The following is a 12435-nucleotide window of genomic DNA, read 5'->3' as shown; positions in this document are numbered from 1 at the left end:
GCAAAGGTTGTGTGATTGTTTATTTTAATATTGAAACAGAGGCTTTCTGCATCCTTTTGTTCAGGGATGAGTGACGTGATACATTTTAGGGGCTGCAAGTTATAGTTGACTCAACTAACTATCACAGCCAAATTTTTCTGGTTTTTTAGGAGTGAAATGCCCAACTAACTATAATGTCCCTGAAACCTCTGTTTTTTTGATAAGTTTGTAAGGTTTTTTAAATGCTAGTTCCTAACTATAGCGTCCCTGAAACCTCTGTTTTTTTCAGTGAATTCAATGGTTTTTTAAATGCTTATTTCTAACAGTAACGTCCCTGAACCTATGGTTTTTGCAGTGAATGTTAAAGGTGTTTTACATGCTAATTTCTAATTATAACACCCCTAAAACCTATGTTTTTTTTCTGTGAATTATTAAGGTTTTTTCAATGCTAATTCCTAACTATAACATCCTTGAAACCTCTGTTTTTTTCAGTGTATTTCAAAGGTTTTTTAAATGCTAATTTCTCAGGTAGGACATGTATAGAAAGAGGAAAAAAGGCACAGAAAGTAGCAAGAGAAATACCGAAAGAGGCAATAGAAGTTCAAAAAGAGGAAGAAAGGTGCAGAAAGAAGGAAGCGATATGCAGAAAGAAGCAACAGAGGGGCATAAAAAGGATTGCAAAGTGATCCTGTGCCCTCAACTTTTTGCTGACTACTAGTAGTGGTAACTGACTCTGACAAATCAGGCCCGGAGCCAGTGCTATGCTTAAAGACACTTAGAATATAGTGAAAAAACCTACATACACTAGTGTACACTATGGGTTGGGCTACCTCTGTGATTGGCATGACCTCCCCTGTATGGCCCTAGTACATAACAGGGCAGGGGGATTAAAACCACCTCTAAGTAAGAGGTGCAGAAAGAGGCAAGAGAAGCTCGGAAACAAGCAACAGAGGTGCCGAAAGAGAGAAGATATGGCCAGAAAGAAGCAAGAGAAGTACAGAAGGAAGCAACAGAGGTACAGAAAGAGGCAAGAGAGGTGCAGAAACAAGCAAGAGAAGTGCAGAAAGAGGCAAGAGAATTGGTGAAAGAAGAAACAGAAAGAGGTAGGTGAGGTGCACAAAGAGGCAAGAGTGGTGCAAAAAGAAGAAAAAAGCAACAGAGGTGTTAAAAGAGATACAAAGGGTGCAGAAAGAGGCAAGAGAAGTGAAGAAGGAAGCAACAGAGGTACAGAAAGAGGCAAGAGAGATGCAGAAACAGGCAGGAAATGTTCAGAAAGAGGGAACAGGGGTGCAGAAAGAAGCAAGAGATGAACAGAAAGAGAGTAGAGGGGTGCAGAAAGAGGTAAGAGGGGTGCAGAAAGAAGCAAGTGAGGTGCACAAAGAGGCAACAGAGGTGCACAAAGATGCAAGAGAGGTGCAGAAACAAGCAAGAGCGGTGCAGAAAGAGGCAGATGAGGTGCAGAAAAAAGCAAGAACAGTGCAAAAAGAACCAACAGATGTGCAAAAAGAGGCTAAAGGGGTGCAGAAAGGGGTATGCGAGGTGCATAAAGAGGCAGGAGAGGTACAGAAAGAGGCAGGAGGGGTGCAGCAAGAAGGTAGAGAAGTGCAGAAAGAAGCAACAGAGGTGCTGAAAGAGGCACAAAGGGTGCTGGAAGAAGCAATAACGGTGCAAAAAGAAGCAAGAGAAGTGCAGAAAGAGGCAAAAGAATTGTTGAAAGATGCGACAGAGGTGTGGAAAGAAGTAATAGAAGTACATAAAAAGGCAAGTGAGGTGCAGAAAGAACCAAGAGCAGTGCAGAAAGAACCAACAAAGGTGCAAAAAGAGGCAAGGGGGTGCAGAAAAAGGTTAGGAGAGGTGCACAAAGAGACAAGAGATCTACAGAAAGAGGCAGGAGGGGTGCAGAAAGAAGAAAGACAAGTGCAGAAAGAAGCAACAGAGGTGCTGAAAGAGGCACAAAGGGTGCTTATAGAAACATTCCAAAACAAAAAATGGAAGGTGCACTATAATAGAAGTCAAGAATATAAAATACACTGGAAATCCAAGACGATTCTTCTTTTATTCATAGTTGGCACACAACCAACGCGTTTCGTCCCCTAGTGCCACGGGAACTTCGTCAGGGCTGTAACAATCACAAAGACATTTTTTACACATAGATATACATATATATACATTTAAAAAATCACAATACTAAAGACCAATCCACAATACAACACATTAGGAAAAATAAATGTTCATACAAACATATAAATTTGGAAGGAACATAAAAAATTACACAAGAACAGAATGAGTTTCCCAGAACCACAACAAACAATAAATTATAAAAAGTCACGTATTATAAATAGAAAGCAAATCTGTACATTTTAATTTCACGAAGTGAAAACATATAATCCTGAGTATTAAGTCCAAAAAGTGAAACTAAAGAGATAATAAGGAAGAAAAAATGAAGAGAAAAGGAGCATAATAGAAATAAGGCTTAAGATAATTTAGAAAAGGGGAAATAAAAAATAGTGAAAAAGAGAACATCTCACCTCACTAAAGGTAACCAAACACTTTCAGAATACGCATAAAGATTCAATTTCGGTGCTTGTGGCGTGTGAAAGCACTAATACAGAAAATCCGATATGACCAATTAAATGAGGTTCCTGAAGGAATATATTTATTGTTACTGTTTTTCTAAAACAGATTATTGTGGCAACATTGATAATACATACAAAAAAGTAACAATGCCAATAACGTGGCAAGACCGAAATATAAAATATAAAATGCCTCACCTGGAAAATAAACCAGTAGAAGGAAATAGTCAGCTCAAATCAAGAAAGCGTTCCTATCAATCAAAGAAAAGCAGAGGCTTCTATGGCATACGAGACTCCCCGAAATAATTAAGTTGAGTAATTACCCAAAGGGCCAATATGTAATAAAAATAAAATACAAATATGAACCATTGCGATTACATGTCTGAGATTGATCGACAATTAAGTAATACTCTTTGCTATGAACAAATTAACAGTAATCCCATTAAGAAAGTTACAACTATGATCAATATGAGATTATGCGAATGGAGAGATGTTGGCTTACTGTCCGAAGATGAGTTCCGATACCTTAGGATTGAAAATCCGAAATTTCCTTGCATTTACATCCTACCTAAAATTCATAAGGGCTGCACTTTTCCACCTGGCTGCCCTATTATTTCAGGAATTGACTCTCCGTCTGAAAAACTTTCAGAATTTGTTGATCGCAAACTTCAAAAACGTGGTCTAGACCTTCCCTCATACATCAGGGATAGTAAAGATATTCTGGTGAAATTTAACGACTTCCAATGGTCTGATGAACTTTGCTTTGTCACTTTTGATGTTGAAAGTTTGTACACGTGTATACTGAAAAACTTTGGAATATTGGCTGTACGCTCTTTTCTGGATAGAGAAGGTGCAGATCATTTTGACCACAACGAAATGTTGTTAGAAATGATTGATATCATGTTAAGCAATAACTTTTTCTTACATGGCAATTCTTGGTTCCATCAGATACTCGGGACTGCCATCGGTTCAAAATTTGCTCCCTCTTACGCATGCCTCTTCATGGGGTGGTTCGAGTGGGAGTATCCCCTGTCTTTGAGGGCCATTCGTGATCCTCTCTTGTTCAGGAAATCCCTGAATACCTTGCTGTTTTGATGAATTTCGTGGGATGGTTGCCTTTTTCTGTTGTTAGCGCCGGGACACTCCCGAGTATCTGTGCTCTCAATAAATTAAAATAACATAACATGACATAACATAACATAGACGTGCCTCCCCCTGGACCGAACATATCGTGTTCTGGGGGAGGTACATTGACGATATTATCGTCTTGTGGTCTGGATCCATTGAGTTGCTAAATGAATATCACACCTACTTAAACGACAATACCTTTAATGTAAAACTGACTATGACTTATGACACAACGAAAATTAATTTTCTGGACGTACAGTTTTACGTAAAAGAAGGGGTTATACATAGCACTCTTTTCAGAAAAGAAACTGCCTGTAATGCAGTCCTGCATGCCGAAAGTGCACATTCACGATCTGTTATCAACAATATTCCCTACGGGGAAATGATACGGCTAAGGAGGAACTGCAGTGAGGAGAATACCTATCATGAGCATGTGCTTGACTCAAAAAGCAGATTCCTGAAAAGGGGCTACAATCCAAAAGTACTGGACAGGGCAATTGAAAGGGCTCAAGAACTCAAAATGGAAGATACTTTGCGTGACAAACCTAGAATAAATGTTACTGTTATTTCATTATTTCCTCACCAAGAGAATGTTATTTGATAATTGTATATTACAGACCAGATGTTATCCTACGAAGCACATCAACAGTATCTTATTTCTGTTCATTTTGCTCCTTCTGTCCCAATTCTGGCTTTTTTCATATAGTCCTCCATTATATGTCCATGGCGAGAGGACAGCTTGAGCAATCTCATGTTTTATGGCTACATCACTTATACACTACTAAATACATCTTTACAGTGTATAAAGCCTTTTTCTATTCGTACATAAGATGATCATGGTCCATCTAGCTAATTTCGTGATTAGATACCCTCTTATGGCCATATCACACAAACACCATCAATACATTCTTTAGTATAAAGGTTTTTTTTCTACTCGCACAGAAGATGGTTGTGGTTCATCTAGTTAATTCTTTAATAGATACCCCTTTTGGTGAAACCTCATATAGGTCTGGCATTTGACCCTATTCTTATGTTCCCAGGTTCGTCCTATCATATTTCTTTAATATGTATTGCTCTTCATTTAATTGGGACATACTCCCGTGCATTTGCGATTGTATTCCCATCTTTCTGTTCATTAATTGGCGAGTTTATACTCTTTACATCGGACTTGCAATCGTAATTGGAAGTCGTTCATTCTGCTATTACCATTTAGAATGGACTACTCTGACACTCTAATATGGCCGCCATGATATGGACATTCCCTGATTCAGATCTCTGGTCCTTGATTCATGGCCATATCTGTTTAAATTATGTTTACATTACGATTTTGACAAGCACGTATTTCTTAAACTGAATTCGTAATTGCGACGTTCCCTGTATTAATCCGTACCGCCCTTAGGTATTGGGTTGTCATTAGTGAGAACTAATTTTCTGATACACCAATATGGCCGCCATGGTATGGTTCTTTTCTATTCTCGGTTTGCGGTCCTTTGTTTATGGTCACAATTGCCCGTAGCGTGTTTACGTCACTAACCCTGACAGCGGGCTCTTTTTAAACTGAATGCCAAATGGCGGTTTTCTCTGTACTGATCCGCGTCGCCTACGGTTATCAGACTGTTCGCGTGCTCCTTACTGATAAGGTAAGCTAGGGTATATTGGGTTTTACTTCAGACACGCGACCTCCTTGCTCCGTTACATTTGCATGGTTATTTTCCTCATTGCTCCCTTTCTAATCCGATTGTTATGTACCATGCTGCTCTGTTTATATTTGGTTATTTGCTTAGTACATTTAACAACGGGCTGGTTGTCACGTTGCCAATCTTATTCGTGTCTGCATTATTATTAAATTTGGCTATTGGCAAATGTCAGCCTTGTGTGGTAAAATAGACGTGCTGCCTTTATTATACTTAAACACTGTAGGTCAATGCCTCCAGTGCCCAGCTTTTTAATTGCGCGTTACATATCCAACTGACTTTATGTCTTCGGATTTCTGAGCGATGTATTTGAAAACAGGATACCTTCTCGCCTGCATTTCTATTTTGCGACTTTCGTGGCATTTGACGATGTTACAATATCCAGGAACCTTTTTTTCTTGTAAGAACACCTTGACTTCATAGCTGTTATTTACCATGCTTAACCTTGTTTTAAAAGAATGGGACTATTGATTATATGTGCAACATTGCACTCTTACTCATAATATGTTATATGTCAACTTTGACTACTATTGAGGAGAGAAAGATCGCATAATATTGTTTGTGTTAGAATGCGGTAAGGGAAACCTCAGATATTGTGTCTTTTATCTTATATTTTTATCCTCGGGGTATTTATGAATTATGATTCATTAGGGTTCTAATAATTTCCCTATTGACCCCATCACTTATCCTTTTAATATTCGAATTGTCCATCGTTGGGTGATTCGGGTTTTAGTGACTGATTCTGTTTTTCTTTCAGAAATCTGATAGTGGGCATTTACTAGTCTTCTATCATCATTAACTGAGCGATTATTACCGCTCCTGTATTGGCAACTTACTCAGTACCGTATTCCCCCTTTATTAAGGTGAGGTTTTCTGTCTTATGTTTCTGGCTTATGTATATTTTGTGAAACGAATTTGTATTTTATTTTTATTACATATTGGCCCTTTGGGTAATTACTCAACTTAATTATTTCAGGGAGTCTCGTATGCCATAGACGCCTCTGCTTTTCTTTGATTGATAGGAACGCTTTCTTGATTTGAGCTGACTATTTCCTTCTACTGGTTTATTTTCCAGGTGAGGCATTTTATATTTCGGTCTTGCCACGTTATTGGCATTGTTACTTTTTTGTATGTATTACCAATGTTGCCACAATAATCTGTTTTAGAAAAACAGTAACAATAAATATATTCCTTCAGGAACCTCATTTGATTGGTCATATCGGATTTTCTGTATTAGTGCTTTCACACGCCACAAGCACCGAAATTGAATCTTTATGCGTATTCTGAAAGTGTTCGGTTACCTTTAGTGAGGTGAGATGTTCTCTTTTTCACTATTTTTTATTTCCCCTTTTCTAAATTATCTTAAGCCTTATTTCTATTATGCTCCTTTTCTCTTCATTTGTTCTTCCTTATTATCTCTTTAGTTTCACTTTTTGGACTTAATACTCAGGATTATATGTTTTCACTTCGTGAAATTCAAATGTACAGATTTGCTTTCTATTTATAATACGTGACTTTTTATAATTTATTGTTTGTTGTGGTTCTGGGAAACTCATTCTGTTCTTGTGTAATTTTTTATGTTTCTTCCAAATTTATATGTTTGTATGAACATTTATTTTTCCTAATGTGTTGTATTGTGGATTGGTCTTTAGAATTGTGATTTTTTAAATGTATATATGTCAGGCGCTGAGCAAGGCGCCTACCGAAATTACAGTTGGACCACAACTCCCAGACATCTCGGCGGGACGGAGGCGTGGTCACAACTGTTAAGTACGGGCACCGAGGACCAATCGGTGCGCGTAATACTGCCTGGTGGGATTTGTTTTGGTGGAGGCTGGAAGCGGCGAGGAAAGAAACGCCGGAGCTCGCACGAGCACGAGAGAAACAGCCGTGTGCCCCGCTAGACCGAGGATTCGTCGGGGGGTATGAGAGGCCCGAGTATCGGTCTCCACACAACTTGGTTTGCGGGACGCTGACGTAAGCGTCACCGCGTTTGAAGGTTCTGGGTGCAAACATATCCCTACTCGCGGAACGCTGGACGAGCGTGGCCGCGTTGTCTAAACCCTGGACCAAAGAAGAAGGAGGAGCGGACGCTCCCTACTCGGAATACGGACCGGTGAGGTGGGATCACCGGAGACACCGCCACCGCAACGTTCAGGTAGCTCAGCAGGAAGGAGGTGCAGCACTGTGCGGGACAATAGTCAGTGGTTGGAAGATACCACGAGTGTAGGGTTCAAGGGGAGAGCGTGACTGTATCCTTACTCCCCGCGCACTTCACAATATCAGTTGGGGCCTACTCTCGAGGACCTTAGAATAGAGTAGGTTCAGGTTTCGTTTGGCGAGAGAGGTCCCTTGTTTTTCACCTTTTCTTTGAAGGGAACATAGGGGGCTGTCAAGTAGCACGGTCCTACCGGTTGTAAATTGCTGGAAGGGGAGCGATCTTCTGTTATGTCACATTGGTTTTGAAGGCATGGTTATAGTTGCCTGAGTATGTTTTGGAGAGACACACTGTTGAGGCATACCTAGTGAGACCGAACGAGTGTAGGTTGCCTTATGTGTACCGTAACGTGTGTTATGATTTATGTTATGTTACAGGTATCCCTATCCCTGCTGTTCCCATCCTAATTCCCTTTCCCTCGCCTGATTGCCCTGGCACTCTGTTTCCCTATTCAGAGCCGGGGACGTCGGGGGATGGACCCCTTGTGCTTCACTCGACTCAGCGGAACAAGAGAAAAACGTGACAGAATTACGAGCCTAGGAAATAGTTCTGTGTGGGTCGAGTCAAGCACAAGTATGGCCTCTCTAGATGAGGTGTTACAAGCCCTCATGTTGGTACAACAGGAATTGGCCGCATCTAAGATAGAAACCGCAGCCCTAAAAGACAGGGTAGAAAGGCAAGGGCGCAACCCATTTGACGCCTCGCAGTCATCGAATCCTATACATGTAAACGTTTCACCACCCATACCCCTGGCAAGCCCGGAGAGGTTCTCGGGTGACCCCCTCAAAATCCAAACCTTCCTCACACAAATAGCGTTACATTTTTCATGTAAACCCGCTTCATTTCCGACTAACCATTCACGAGTGGCGTTTGCTATATCGTATATGACGGGGGACGCGGACAATTGGGCAGTCCCCTTGGTCAAATACGACGATCCTCTGCTGTCAGATTGGAACGCCTTTAGAAGCGAGTTTGAGCGGGTGTTTGACAGGAGGGCCACCACCTTATCAGCGGATAGAGAATTATTAGCACTCCGACAGGGCAAACATGATCTGGTAACGTATTTGACCCAGTTCAATCGTCTCGTAGCGGAAACAGAGTGGCCTGAGGAAAAGCGTATGTCCCTATATTACCAGGGCCTGAGGGAGGACATGAAGGATGTACTGGCGCAAATTGATCCGCAGCCCACTACGTACACAAACTTGATGAACCTTACGCTTAGGTTAGACCATAGACTGGCAGAGCGGAAGGGAGAGAGGGCTTATGCTCACGTCGAGAAAGCCGAGAGAGGACCCGGACCCGCAGGGGCATCCCCGGACTCTCATGCAGAACCTATGGAGGTGGGTGCAATCAGAGCCCCGTTATCACGGGTCGAGAGAGAGAACCGCAGACTAGCCGGTCTCTGTATGATTTGTGGCAAGAAAGGCCATTATGTTCGTGACTGTCCCGTCAAACCCAAAAGAGGGGGGTACGCAGGTACGAAGAAAGTGGCAGTAGCCACAGTACAGGCATCACCTGCTGAAGAACGGGCCTCTGTCACTCCGGATGAAACACCCACCTCTAGGGTCTTGCAGTTACCTTCTTTAGCCGTCGTAGAGTCGGTTGCCTCCGAATCACACGTTGTATTAAACATGCGAGTAACGGTGGGAACTAGAGAGCACGAGATAGGAGTGATGATTGACTCCGGTGCCACCGGAAATTTCGTCGATAGTGGGTTAGTACAGCGGCTTGGGTTAAGGCGCATCCCGAGAACAAACCCCGAGGTAGTCTGGGCGGTGGATGGAAAGCCTCTTAAATCAGGGCCCATCACCGAGGTTACGGAATCTCTAACCCTGACCAAACCTGGTCCCTTGTGGGATCATGTAGAACAGGTAGCTTTTTAACATTATTGAGGCTTCACAATATGAAGTGATCCTCGGCATGCCTTGGTTGGCGACTCATAACCCCTCCATTAACTGGAAGCAGAAAACGGTAGAGTTTGACACGGAGTACTGTAAAGAGGCGTGTGTCAACGCGCATCGGACTCACCTTCTGGCCCTCACTCAGGGGTATCACCTCAGTACCGCAGCAGAGAAAGAGACGGTCCTCCCAGCAGCCTACGACGCTTACCGAGAGGTGTTCAGCGAAAGTAAGGCTGAACTCCTGCCACCGCATCGCAGTTATGACTGCCAAATAGACTTAATCCCAGGGGCAATCCTGCCGTCTTGTAGAGTCTATGCCTTGTCTGAGCCAGAAACCGAACATCTGCGAAAATACCTAGAGCACTACGTTGAGATAGGGTTCATCAGGCCTTCCCGTTCTCCGGCTGCTTCGCCCCTTTTCTTCATCAAGAAAGCCAATGGCGACCTGAGAACGTGCATCGATTATAGGGCATTGAATAGAAACACCGTCCGCAACCGCTACCCTCTTCCTCTCATCCCTGTCTTGCTGGATCAGGTGAAGGAGGCGACCGTATACTCTCGATTGGATCTGAGAGGGGCATATCACCTGGTCCGGATAAGGGAGGGGGATGAGTGGAAGACGGCCTTTAAGACGCGGTACGGGCTGTTTGAGTACAGGGTAATGCCCTTTGGGCTGTGTAACGCCCCGCCCGCGTTCCAGTATTTTCTCGATGACGTCCTCAAAGAGCTCATTGATAGAACAGTAGTGGTGTATATCGATGACATACTGATATATTCCACAGATCCCAGGGAACACGTCACGCACGTCTCACAAGTGTTACACAAGCTAGGAGCGAACAATTTGTTTTGCAAGTTGAGCAAGTGCGAATTCCACGTAGAAAGGGTAGAATTCCTGGGGGTGGTCCTGAGTCCTTCAGGGTTGAGCATGGCTGAACGAAAGGTGGCAGCAGTACAGGAGTGGCCCATACCCAAAACTGTGAGAGATGTGCAGTGTTTTCTGGGCTTTTCAAATTATTATAGAAGGTTCATCTCTCACTTTTCCCAGCTTGTCTCGCCTCTCACTCGTTTGCTACGCAAGGGTCATCCGTTTTCCTGGACTCCGGAGGCTATGCAGGCATTCCGCGAGTTACAACAGGCCTTTACCACCGCTCCCATTCTGCAACATCCACATTCTGAAGTACCTTTCGTTGTAGAGGCGGACGCTTCTGACATCGCCGTGGGAGCCGTGCTATCGCAGAGAGAAGCTCTGACCGGACAATTACATTCAGTAGCCTTCCTGTCCCGGAAGTTAACAGCAGCCGAAGCAAACTACACGATTGCCATAAAGGAACTACTGGCTGTTCACAAGGCGTTCCAGGAATGGAGACACTACATGTGGGGGGCTAAGCACACCGTAACGGTTTATACCGATCACAGAAATTTGCAGTACTTGAAAACGGCTAGGCATCTCACGCAACGGCAAATGCGTTGGATGCTGTTTTTTGCAGGCTTTGACTTTGTCATTACGTATCGACCTGGGTCAGAGAACCGGAAAGCGGATTCGCTATCGCGACAAGAGGGGGGACAGGTACATCGGTCAGAGGTGATCAAGGCCCTCATTCCCCCGGAGAAAGTGGTATGTGTGGTTCGGGCTGACACATTTCTGAACTCCATAAGAGGGCACCGCACATTGGTGCAATGGCTTCAATGGGAGGAGCAGGAGGCGGACAGGCACATAAAAGAGGGGTTGCCCTTTTACCGAGATCGTCTGTTCGTGCCTTTGGAGGAGCTGCAACGCCAGGTCTTCGTGTGGTGCCATGAATCACTGGTTGCAGGGTATCCAGGACGTACCAAAACACTGCACCTTATGAGACGACACTTTTGGTGGGCTTCCATGGACAAGAACGTTCGGCAATGGATCCAGCAGTGCGAAGTCTGCGCTAGGGCGAAAGGAGACCATTCCAAGGCTAAAGGCAAGTTGGTCCCGCTACCGACTCCCGCAGGGCCCTGGCACAACATAAGCATGGACTTTGTGGTGGGTCTACCACTGGACCAGGGATATGATGCCATCATGGTGATAGTGGACGGCCTCACCAAAATGGGTCATTTCGTCCCGTGCACGAACTTACCCTCAGCCAGTCAAACCGCCCAGTTGTTGTTATCTCACGTGGTGCGACAGCATGGATTGCCAGGAGTGATAGTATCTGACAGGGGTCCGCAGTTTGTTGCCCGGTTTTGGAGGACTTGGTGTAAAGCCTTGCAGGTGGAAGTGGCCACGTCCACCAGCTTCCACCCCCAGACGGATGGCCAGACCGAACGTCTTAATCAAACGCTCAAGATGTATCTCCGTTGCTACGCAAGAGAAGCCGGTACGTCGTGGGTGTCCCTCCTGTGGTTGGCCGAACTCTCCTACAACAACGCTTGGCACAGCTCCATCAAAGAAACCCCTTTTCGGGCTAACTACGGTTATCATGCCAAGACGCTCCCCTTATCATTCCCAGCGGAGACGCGCAACCAGCCTGCTCTTGCAGCTCAGTTGCAGGCCCTGGGGGACGTCTGAAAACGAACCTGGAGAGGGCCAAGATCTTGTACAAGACCTGGGCGGACCGCCATCGTCAGGACGGCCCCGTGTATCAACCGGGCGACCGAGTGTGGTTGTCCACAAAGAATCTCCGTTTTAAGTTGCGCAGCATCTTCCATCCTCGTTTCATTGGTCCGTATCCCGTGGTGAGACGAGTGGGAGCAGTGGCGTACAGGCTGGCCTTACCGGCCTCACTGCGGATTCATCCGGTGTTCCACTGCAACCTCCTGAAGCCGGCGCGGGGGGCTCGGAGGGTGGCCGCTCCTCCGGTAATCAGGGAGGGCCGGGAGGAATACGAAGTCCGTAAGGAGGTGGATTCACAGTTTCGGAGGGGTCGTTTGTGGTACCTCATTGCTTGGAAGGGGTACACGGCGGATTAGGA

General features: G+C 44.5%; 1 long non-coding RNA gene across 1 annotated transcript in view; it reads left to right on the top strand.

The window, feature by feature from the left end:
- The first annotated feature begins 5223 nt into the window (after positions 1 to 5223).
- LOC146829846 (uncharacterized) overlaps positions 5224 to 12435 on the top strand; it is a 40709-nt gene continuing 33497 nt past the window's right edge. Inside the window, exons 1-3 of the long non-coding RNA XR_014962302.1 lie at positions 5224 to 5320; positions 6132 to 6237; positions 6351 to 6449. This is a non-coding gene — a long non-coding RNA (uncharacterized LOC146829846). The remainder of the gene's footprint in view (positions 5321 to 6131; positions 6238 to 6350; positions 6450 to 12435) is intronic.

The sequence above is a fragment of the Triturus cristatus genome, chromosome 5_2 (assembly GCF_964204655.1).
Source record: "Triturus cristatus chromosome 5_2, aTriCri1.1, whole genome shotgun sequence".
NCBI lineage: Eukaryota > Metazoa > Chordata > Amphibia > Caudata > Salamandridae > Triturus > Triturus cristatus.
The sequence above is the reverse complement of the archived record's forward strand: the minus strand, read 5'-3'. Positions and strand labels throughout refer to the sequence as shown.